Source organism: Diabrotica virgifera, chromosome 1 (assembly GCF_917563875.1).
Source record: "Diabrotica virgifera virgifera chromosome 1, PGI_DIABVI_V3a".
Lineage (NCBI taxonomy): Eukaryota > Metazoa > Arthropoda > Insecta > Coleoptera > Chrysomelidae > Diabrotica > Diabrotica virgifera.
The window spans coordinates 170689596-170702373 of record NC_065443.1 but is presented as its reverse complement, the minus strand read 5'-3'; positions in this window follow the sequence as shown (position 1 = coordinate 170702373).

Sequence of the window (12778 nt, the reverse complement as noted above, 5' to 3'; positions counted from 1 at the left end):
GCTTGAGTAACCTTTTCTAACATTTTTTGATACCATGTATCCGGAACTAAAGTGGATAAGTCAAGAAGATTGACATCAAACGTTCGAGACAAAGCATCGGCTACTACAACACCATTTGCCTTACGATGGACGATATTATAATCAAAGGCTGACAACTTACAAATCCATCGAGAGAAACGTTGGGATGGGTTACGCATAGAATGCATCCAGAGTAAAGAACTATGATCAGTAATAAGGGTACACTTACGACCTTCCAAATAGTAACGGAAAGCCTCCAAGCCGTGAATAATAGCAAGGAGTTCACGCTCGGTAGTGGAATAATTTTTCTGGGCCTTATTGAGCTTCTTACTAGTATATGCTATGGGGTGTTCAGAACCATCTTTCATCTGAAAGAGTACACCACCTGTGGCGGTATTTGAACAATCAGTCATGAGGTAGAAATGTTCACTGAAATCAGGTGAAGTCATGACCGGAGCACTGGTAAGAGCTTCTTTAATACGATGAAAAGCATCGTCGGCTTCAGGAGTCCAGGTGATAGTCTGGCCCTTTTTCCTATTCTTAAGGAGGTCAGTAAGAGGTGATAATAAAGTAGAATAAGAAGGCACAAATCGACGATAGTATCCACACATGCCCAAGATCCTACGTAGTTGTGTAGTGGTTTTAGGAATGGGGAAGTCCTTAATAGCGGTTACTTTATCAGGGTCTGTTCTCAAACCTTGATGATCAACAACATATCCTAGAAATTTCAAATTAGGACGACAAAAATTACATTTCTCTAAATTAACAGTGAGATTAGCCTCTTTAAGGCGTGAAAATAATTTCTCCAATATTTCAATATGTGAAGAAAAATCAGGAGTAACAACTATGATGTCGTCTAAATAATAGAATACGAATGGTTCGAGTTGGGGACCAATAACCAAGTCCATTAAACGACACATTGTTTGCGGAGCTGAAACTAGACCGAAAGGCATTGTGACAAATTGAAATAACCCTTTACCACTGACAGCGAAAGCAGTATACTTCTTACTCTCTTCGCTTAACGGAATTTGTAAGAAAGCTTTGGATAAATCGATCGAAGAGATATATTTGGCATTCTGAAGTTTGCTCAGAATTATATCTATCCGAGGGATGGGATAAGCATCTCGATTAGTAGTGATACTATTAAGTTTGCGACCATCAAAGCATACTCGGAATGATCCATCCTTCTTCTTTGTCATCCATAACGGCGAACAAAATGACGACGTCGACTTTTCGATAATGTTTAAAGAGAGCATCGAATCAATTTCTTTACTTAAATCTGCTTGCCATGCCTGAGGTATGGGATATTGATATTGTCTGAAAGGAGTTGAAGTGTTCACTTCGATCGTATGAGATATTAAATGTGTACGGCCTAATCTATCTTTGGAAGAGATAGAAGAAAATTTAGAGATAATGATCTCTAACTGGTTTTGTTCTAAGCTAGACAAACTAGAAAACTCACGAATGGCACTTACAGTTGCGACATTAAAGGAAGATATAAACAACGAAAAATCTGAGCAATTTAGTGTACTATTAAATGCATTCAAGAAATCCATGCCAAGAATTATAGAATTTTTAACTGAAGGTATAACATAAAATGTAACCATTTTCCGAATATTGGCAACTACGATTTCTGTGTCAAATTTACCTGTAATTGACTGGATAGCACCATCCGCAGTAGAGACTTGTAAAGAAGAAATAGGCATAACATTAATATCAGTATTTTCTAATAATTTCAGCGAATACGAACCTATTAGAGAAATGTTCGAGCCACTATCTAATAGAGCTAAACAAGATTGTCCTAAAATTTCAATTTCAAGATAAGGTCGGTTATCATTATGTTTCCTAACTAATAACGAATTTATATCAAAATCCAAAATCTCTGATTTATTTTCAAAATTATCTGGTATTAACATAGACATATTATTATTATTTACAAACGTACAACCTGGTATAGAATTTGGAACTGTTTCCTCGTCTTGATTATGCTTATTACTAAAATTCCAGTTTAAGACTGGAGGGGATAATCTACGATCAAGCGAACCGCACGAGTCAACTGAAGTGTTACTAACAATTACTTTTTCCCTGATTTCGGTTTGCGTGCTGGTCTCCGGTTGGAAGTGTTTCTTCCTTCCTGAGAGGTGTTCGAGCTGCTGGCGGGTATTGGACCTGAAGCTTCGTCTACAGCTGCGGTCATGTTCCCTGATGGGGCTGCTGTTTGAGGAACGCTCAGGGTACGAGCCTCTGCATGCTCGTTTCCCGAACACTTAAAACAGTTACGTTTAAGCGTATTTTCTCTACCACAACCGTGGCAGAAAATCCGTGTTTGGGGTCTGGTACAATCCCGAAATGCGTGACCAACAACCTGACAATTCCAGCAAGACAAAGAATAAGTAGTCACAGACACATTCGGTGTATGGGGTCTAGATTGCCAAGAACGATTTCTCGAGGAGTAAGAGTTAAATCCAGCACCAGAATTAGGTGTTGTAGGAGGATGAAAAGACCAGGATAGAGTTTCCTCTAACCGTTTACACTTATCTGTCAGGTCTTCGATAGTGGCTATATCAACAAGTGCCAATTGGGCATGGTAAAAAGGTAGCAAACATTTTAAAATTATCTTAATTTTTGCATTATCTGTTAAAGGAGTATCTAAACGACTACACATACCCAACATAGTGTTAATAAACATAGTCACTGATTCTCCAGGTTTCTGCTTGCGGTTCTTGATCTCGTCTAAGAGATCAGTTTGGAAAGAATAAGGCAGAAAATCGGATTTTAGTTTCTGAGCCAAACCAGTCCAAGTGGTAAAGCTACCACGGTTGTTCATAAACCACGTAAAAGCATGGCCTGTAAATAATTCGGCAGAAGCCGAAAAAAGATCTTCCTCACTCACACCTCTCGAAACACGAAGACATTCTACCCTATCTAAAAATGAAATTACTTGGTCATAATGACCTTCACCAGAAAACGAAACTCCCCACTTATGTACCTGCACAGGCTTGGGATGTAACAAGGAATTAGAGGCTTGAACTGAAGAAACAGGAGTGGACGTGGCTAGAGGATTTACTCGAGAATCGAGTTCACCTTCTAGACTGAGAATCCTAATGGACATAGAGCGTTTGTAAAGTTGTTGCTCCTCATCTGAGCAACATAATAAGTGGACACGACCAGAGATATGAGCAAGACGTGAAATGTATCTAGAATACATGCTATCATGGACAGTCCCTCTAAAATTATTTATCTTTTGCGTAAGATCCTCTAGTGTCTCATTTATTCCCTGTTGTTGTTCCAGGAAAGGAATAGCTGCAGCTGAAATCTGACGGAAACTCCTATTTCCTTGCTCCTGTTTAAGAGCACCACGCAATAGACTGCGTTTTCTGTCACATTTAGCGGCTTCTTCAACCTCTATTTCCCTTATCCTCAGCTCATAATCTAACTCCCTAACTAACAAATGTTCTGGCTGAAAGGTACACATGGTAGTAGGAAAAATTTAGTAACAATAAACCCAACCCAACAACGACAAACCGAACCCACCCCAACAACTAACGACCCAATTAACCGACAATCTACTAAGCGAGCTGCTCAACCAACGAGCTGCTAAACTAACGACCTAACAAACCGACAAACCAAATATAACCGAGATATATATTTGGGGTAGATATTTAAAATAATTTAAGTAAATGTTTAAACGAAAATGTATATAAAAAAATGAAAACTTTATAAATTATATATAGGTATGGTAAGCAAAAATTTAGCTAACTGTAGTATATTGTGGCTGAACCTAAATCAAAAGTAGTAATGTACCTAGATATCAAAAAAAATAAATCATTCAAAATTTTTCAAAATAAATATCCAGGTATCACCAAACCGGCCAGACCGAAATGTCAACCAATACACCTGTTCAAATATTATCCTACTCACGATTTACAATTATTATTTTAAATAAATTAAAATAGTACCAATACAGCAATATAAGTGCACTAGTGTATTTTCCAAATAACGTACAAAAGGAATCAAAAATGTATCTCTATATAATTACAAAATATACAACAATAGACCAGAAAGATACTTACTAGAAAAATTTACAATAAGCAACAAAATAAAGAAAGGTACTGTCTTACTGAAAGTCGGGCCCCACGTTGGGCGCCAATTGTAACGTATGATTATTCTGTTTGAATGGGGTAGCTTAATCAATGACTAAAGTTTTACAGAAATAGGCTACCTGGAAATTGAAGAGACTAAACAGTAGGGCTCAGGGAAGGATCAGGCCGTATTTGCACGCCCTAGTAAGACGGTACCTACTGAAATACTTGAATGATAAAGAAAATAAATTAATATAAGGAGTAATGACAAGAAGAGAACTATTGACCAAGAAGATATTCAGAAGTAGTGTTGAGCGCCAGGGAAGAATTGAATAAATTCTTCTCCACGTGACCTATATTGCTGTACCTAACTAATACTATTAATAGATACTATTAAAATGATAGGATAATAAAACATATAAGTATGTACAACCACATTTAATAAAAAAAATACCTATAAACCCTATATACAATTTTATACACTAGCTAAATATCCGACGTACTATGGTAGTACACTCCTGTCGATAATGCAGGTTTTACAGTATGAAAAAACTAATATATGTAATGAATTTATTCTACTAAGGAAGTGATTTGATCTAAATATGCATGTACAAACTAATTATTACTGTAGAATACAAGATTGGCTGACAATCCCGTATCTGATCGGAAGTGACAACCTGACAATATCTGGTGAATTGAATAAATATTATTGAGTAGGAAATAAACCCTTCGATAGTGTGCACAGTATCGTCCCAGATAGTTTACAATCCTGAGATTATTTTAAATACCTGATACAATCATGAAAATGAAATATAAAATTCGTTGACAAAAAAAAATTATTGAATATTATAAAGATAATAGGGTTTAAGAAGGTGAATTTATATTATTATTAAGGTTATGTATTTGAGTTATTGAAAAAAAATTGAAAATTGAAAACTATTATTTAAAAGGATTGAAAATTCAAATTTTATTATAAAAACCTGGCGTTTCTACAAAAGTAGGCCTGTGGCTTCTCCAAAATCCTGGTGAGGTTGATGATGAGAGAGCCAGGTACGTATCCTCCGATCTTCCCAATCCTCGGGAGGTAAGGAACAGCAACACAGAGTATTGACGAGGAGGTACTTGCTAGTGTCGGTAGAACTCAGTGTCTATTCCAGAAACGAAAAAAAACATCCAAAACTCTTCCAATCCAAACCCAAAATAATACCAAAATGATTGTTTATTCCATAAATAAATGAAGCATCCAAATGTGACTTAAATTTTGTTATAGTCTCCCTCCAGTGGCTAAAAGAACAGAAAACCTTCTATTAGCTGGTTTTCCTTAAGTATCTAAGAAACAGGGCCTCTATAAAAAGGTGTTTCACCTTATCAGAACTTGACAGAGAAAAAAACTACGGAAAAAGTGAGGTTTGATGTATATGTTTTCATTGACCTTGATTCTTCTTGACTGGAAAAAGCCTTTTTAAACGAAAATAAGGAAGTATTTGGACAAAAAAAATGTGGATCTCGTAATCAAAGATTACTATATGGAGTTATATACATGATAGAATGAAAATTATCATTGATTTTCAATTTATTTGAGAGTGAAAATGTAGTTCTAAGAATATTTTTTCCTGTGAGTGTATATTAGAAGTATTGAAAAAGTGATAATTAAAGAATAGCAATGCTTTTCATATGATCTAAATATGGTATTAAAAATGATTTAGATGGTTATTTTTTCTTAGCATGAAAAAGAAATGGCAAACCATAGTTAAGTGATATTTTTTTCATACATACCCATTGTTTTCTTCAAAAATTATTGGAACCAAAAACTCTTCACAACCCCAAACAAAAAAATAAAAACTTCCTCCAACGTAAATTAATCTTCTTATAACTTATTTCAACCAAATGGTAAATTCTTACAATGGCCACCGGAGGACTTCTTGATCGGACAAGAACGAAAATTCAAGTGAAGTGCCAGCCGCTATGGCCGATATGACATACACCCCTGCCGGATATCGTCATTGCCAACTGATAGACTCTAATCTACCAGATATTACCAACTTTATCGTCTATCAACTGCAACCTCTAATACGAGTGCTTGTAAAGTTGGTTGCATACCTAGTTCCCATCGGAATAACATTTTAGTAACGATAGTAGTAACTCATCGTTACAGTCGGACAGAACTTCCAATTGATTTGTTACCATTTCATTAAACTCTTATGCAAAAATCAGACTGCGTACCAGTCTACTTTTATTCTCTTAATATTTTTACTTAAAAAAAGTGTACTACAATCATCTCGCTAAACTTAATATAACTGTTTTCGAGATAAACCCATTTTAAATCTGCGATATAACATAATTTTTTGCATAATATTGTAGTTAAATCCGAAAAATCAACTTAAAACCATAATAATAATTGTGCCAATTCTCATTTATGTCATTTATATTTTTGGAGATTTTTATGGTTTATAAGTTATTTTTCGAGTTTAGCGAGACGAATGTAGTATATATTTTTTAAGTAATAATATTAAGAGAATAAAAGTTTTGATTCGAAAAGTATATGTAATGTAGAGTTCCCTCAGCGATGTGATATAATATTATTACAGTATAGCTCCCCGTGCATGACAAGTCTCTAGACGTCCACCGAACGTCCTCCCAGGACGTTAGATGGATGATCGGCAGCAATACATTGGACCAAACTGGGACGTCCTATGAAGGCCCAATTGACGTCCACCGAACGTCCCTTCGGACGTTAGGTGGACCTCCATTGGGCGTTTGGCAACGTGGAATTTGGACCAAAATTGGACGTCCTGTTAAGGTCCAATTCACGTCCCCTAAGACGTCCGATTAAGATCCAATTTACTCCGATTAAGGTCCAATTTACGTCCAATTAAGGTCCCATTTACGTCCGATTAAGGTCCAATTTACGTCCGATTAAAGTCCAATTTACGTCCGATTAAGGTTCAATTTACGTCCGATTAAGGTCCAATTTACGTCCGATTAAGGTTCAATTTACGTCCGATTAAGGTCCAATTTACGTCCGATTAGGGTCCAATTTACGTCCCCTAGGACGTCCGATTAAGATCCAATATATGTCCCCTCGGACATTAGATGGACGTCCAATGGACGTTCGGTAGCGCGACATTTGGACCAAAATAGGACGTATAAAGGACGTTCCTCGGACGAAAACGGACGTCCAATGGACGTCCCTAAAGTCCGTGAAGGACGTCCATTGGACGTCCTTGTGCTATTAGGGTAGGTACCTACCTATAATTCTGGTGATTTTTTAAATCCTCTATTGTTAAGAGAATTTACACCTTTAGCCAAAGTTTTACGATTTTCTAACGGAAATTAACAAGTTATTTTAAATACGCACCAATTATCGATGTTGAAAGGAGTTTTTCAAGTTATAAAAATATTTTGTCTGATCAAAGAATATGTTTCCTCGTAAAGAATTTGGAAAAACACATTGTAGTGAATTATAATCGAAGATATATTTATAGTGATATTGTTGTTTTATTTTAAATAGGTAACTATTGGTAGCAGTTTTTGTAAAAACTGTGAATAAATTGCATATATAAAAAATGATTTTATTTGAAAAATAATAAATAAGATTACTAAATAAGACAGAAAATTTGTGGTTTCCCGAAATGCGCATTTTTTGAATTTTTGTGCATATCTTGCGCATATTTCGTAATTTTTTACCGCATATATATGCGAATATTTCATCAAAATTGATCGCATATAAATCCGCTCCCTAGTCATTGTATTCTGTTGGCTGATTCCAATGATTTGAGCCGCCGTACGACACGTTGGGACCAATGGGAGTGAAGATACGTAACTAATACCTATCAAGAGGTTTACTCAAACTTCTTTTCTGTACTTATACCTACCACTCGGTATAAGTACAAAAAAGAAGTTTGTGTAAACCTTTGCACAACTGTGTAAATACTAAAGAAAAATCTAAAATATTAAAAAAAAAATAGTGGAATCCGTTAATCTGTTCTCGAAAAAATTAGCTATGAAAATGAGCATAATTTTCTATATCCCTAACTTTTGACGAGCAGTTTAGCTTAAATGGGGAAAAGCGGTAAGCTTAGACCAAACACCAGTAGGAGGCATTCAATTAATTGAGGAAAAAAATTAAATGGATAACAATATTCATTTCAGTTATAGAAAAGGCATTGCCCCGCTAGAATGGTTGAAATCACAAGTAACAATTAATAGTCCTACAAAAAAGACAGGCGCTTGAAAGTGATAAGACCATTGAACAATAAGCCTGCGAACTGCCTTTTAAACACATTCTTAAAAATAATCCATAACACAATTAAAAAAAGGTTTGTTAAGAAATTCTTTTATAGACTTCAGAAATTCAACAACTTCTCCTGATTATGTTTAAAAAGCGTACGGAATGCACTAAATGAAAAAAAGAAGAAAAAGATTTATCATACCGTTATACTCTAATATATTCTTACGTTGAATATTTGATGCTTCCCTGTAGAGTATAAAACGGACAGTTGTGTTTTTCCCGTGAGCTGCCTTGTTTAGTCTTCTTTGTCGTTCTATTCGTTAAATCCTATCCTCTCAAGTCACAGCGTCAGAAAGCAGTGGGTATATGCAGTGAACGGGAGGCCTATGTCGAGCAGTGAACGTTGGGGCCCTTTCGCGTTTATCATATGTAGAGAAGTCGCTTGTCAAAAACTGGACGTTTGTAATCGTATTCTATTTGTTAAATACTCTCACCTAATATGTCATACCATGTGTGTTAATCCATTTTATTTCTACAATTTTAAAGTGTTATTACATGCCGTCATTTTCATTTGTCTACACCATCTTATTCTGCCAGTTAAATCCCATCATTTCAGACGCTGTACGTCACGATTGAACCAATAGAACCGTAGATACAAGACTAAGGCCCTTTTGACATGATGCTGTAATTGATTTTCATACGTCATTGTATTATATTAGTCAAATCCAGTTATTTTAGGTGCTGTACGCCACGATTGGACCAATAGGAGCGAAGATACGTAAATAAGGCCCTTTTGACATATTGCTGTATTTGATTTTTCTGTGTCATTGTATTCTGTTCATTAAACCCTACCATTTGAGCTGCTGTACGTCACAATTGGACCAATAGGACTAGATATACATAACTAGGGCCCTTTTGACTTGTTGCTGTATTTGATTTTTCTGTGTCATTGTATTTTATTTGTCAAGTCCTATTATTTGAGATGCCGTACGTCACGATTGGTCTTATAGGACCGAAGATACGCGACTAAGGCCCTTTTGACATGAGGTTGTATTTGATTTTTCTCTCATTGTATTCTGTTTGTCAAATCCTATCATTTGAGGTGCTATACATCACGATTGGACCAACAGGACCGAAGATACATAACTAAGGCCCTTTTGACATATTGCTTGTTTGATTTTTCTGTGTCATTGTCTTCTATGATGTCTAAGGCATATCTCTGATATGCCCTATTTTTAAATTGGACTTCGTAAGTCCTAGGTTTTCACCCACAAGCTTTTATTTGACACCTCATTTGTCATTCTACCCGGTATAATGGCGGAGGAGTTATATTGGCGGTCGTACGGACCGACAGAAAGAGTACCCAGCTCAAATATCTCACCTTTAGTACCATCCTTGGATTATAAGCTTTCATTTGACACCTCATTTATTATTATAGCTGGTATAATGACAGAGGAGTTACATTCGCGGTCGGACGGACCCACCGACAGACCGCCTAGGTCAAATATCTCACCTTTAGTACCATCCTTGTATTACCAGCTTACATTTGACACCTTATTTGTCGTTCTACCTGGTATAATGACGGAGAAGTTATATTCGCGGTCGTACGGACCGACAGAAAGATTGTCTAGGCCAAATATCTCACTTTTAGTACCATCCTTGGATTATAAGCTTTCATTTGACACCTTATTTATCATTCTACTTGGTATAAAGACGCAGAAGTTATAGTCGCGGTCGTACGGACCGGCGGAAAGACAGCTTAGGTCAAATCGCTCACCTGTAGTACCATCATTGGATTATCAGCTTTCATTTGACACCTCATTTGTCATTCTACTTGGTATAAAGACGCAGAAGTTATAGTCGCGGTCGTACGGACCGGCGGAAAGACAGCCTAGGTCAAATCGCTCACCTGTAGTACTATCATTGGATTATCAGCTTTCATTTGACACCTCATTTGTCATTCTACCTGGTATAACGACGGAGGGGTTATATGCGCGGTCGTACGGACCGACGGAAAGACAGCCTGGGTCAAATATCTCACCTTTAGTACCATCCTTGGAATATAAGCTTTCATTTGACACCTCATTTGTCATTCTACCTGGTATAATGACGGAGAAGTTATATTCGCGGTCGTACGGACCGACAGAAAGATTGCCTAGGCCAAATATCTCACCTTTAGTACCATCCTTGGATTATAAGCTTTCATTTGACACCTCATTTATCATTCTACCTGGTATAATGATTGAGGAGTTATACTCGCGGTCGGACGGACCGACGGACAGACCATGTAGGTCAAATATCTCACCTTTAGTACCATCCTTGGAATATCAGCCTTCATTTGACACCTCATTTCTCATTCTACATGGTATAATGACGGAGGAGTTATATTCCCGGTCGTACGGACCGTCGGAAAGACAGCCTAGGTCAAATATCTCACCTTTATTACCATCCTTGGAATATAAGCTTTCATTTGACACCTCATTTGTCATTCTACCTGGTATAATGATGGAGGAGTTATATTGGCGGTCGGAGGGACCGGCGCACAGATCGCCTAAGTTAAATATCTCACCTTTAGTACCATCCTTGTATTATAAGCTTTATTTTGACACCTCATTTGTCATTCTACCTGGTATAATGACGGAGGAGTTATATTCGCGGTCGGAGGGACCGACGGAAAGACAGCCTAGGTCAAATATCTCACCTTTAGTACCATCCTAGGATTATCAGCTTTCATTTGACACCTCATTTGTCATTCTACCTGGTATAATGACGGATAAGTTATATTCGCGGTCGGAGGGACCGAGTCACAGACCGCCTAAGTCAAATATCTCACCTTTAGTACCATCCTTGTATTATAAGTTTTCTTTTGACACCTCATTTGTCATTCTACCTGGTATAATGACGGAGGAGTTATATTTGCGGTCGGAGGGACCGACGGAAAGACAGCATAGGTCAAATATCTCACCGTTAGTACCATCCTTGGATTATATGCTTTCATTTGACACCTCATTTGTCATTCTACCTGGTATAATGATGGAGGAGTTATATTCGCGGTCGTAAAGACCGACGGACAGACCGCCAAGGTCAAATATCTCACCTTTAGTACCATCCTTGGATTATCAGCTTTCATTTGATACCTCATTTGTCATTCTAGCTGGTATATTGACGGAGGAGTTGTGGTTACAGACAGACGGACAGACGGACGTGGATAATACAAAGTTTTCACATTTTTTCAAAATTGGGTGAAAACAATAAAACATGATGCCAGACTGATTTCTTTATGAAAATAATATATACATTCTCAAATTGTCTATTTTTCGTTGTGAATAATATTGTATTCAACAGTGATGCCAAATTTCTGATGCCAAAATGATTGATAATGAAAGTGGGATATACGTTTTCATGTATATAACGGCAGCGACAAAACGGTAAAACACTGAACTAAATGTATATAATATTTTCACTGTACGATCATTTTGGACTCAAACATTTTATGGAATAAACTTATATAACTTAGTAAGAGGTAAACAAGGAAAGCTGATATATTAAAGTAACATCAAGGAATCAAATCTCTAACTACCGAGCTGATTAGACTTCTGGTAGCAAGTACAGGAATAAAGTTATTAAGGTAGTGTAAAGTGGCATCGATATACAGATGCCACTTTGCAAGACGATGCCCAATCGATGGTAAATGCATAATGTATCGATGCCAAATTGATAGTAGGATCTATATATATATATATATATATATATATATATATATATATATATATATATATATATAAAAATGGGGTTGAAGTTTATTGGGTATACAGCTGAATAAACCCAAGTGGTACTCTGTTTAACAAATCGTTATATTTCGCTGATTTTCATCAGCATTATCCGACGAAAGCTACAATATTTAAAAAATGGTACAATGTTATAATACGATCTTTTTATAACAATTTTTATCTTACCTAATTGAGGTTAACGGTATTAAGATATTAAGATGACATCGAGATACTGCAATTTTGATATAAATATATATATATATATATATATATATATATATATATATATATATATATATATATATAGAAAAGGAGTACGACTGTTAATCCAATATAAATTAAGGATCACTCGAAGAGTGGTGGGTTTTTCGGTCAATAGGTGGAGAACTAAGAAAGAGAAGGTGGCTACTTCATCTATTTATTCGAAGACGTTTCGCTCTCTAATCAAAGAGCATCATCAGTTCATCTAAAAAGAACAATATGAAAAACCAAACATCCATAGAGAAGTTTATACAACAGTGTTACCTCAAAAAGACATGTAGCAGTCAAAGGTATAAAATGTAAAAAAAGCTTGAAACAATGAACCATTGAATCGTTAGGTGTAGAAACAATCAACAAAACTAAGTACAGTTTACAATTTAACAAAGACTTAAAACAGCAAAAGAAGCATGTGGTTA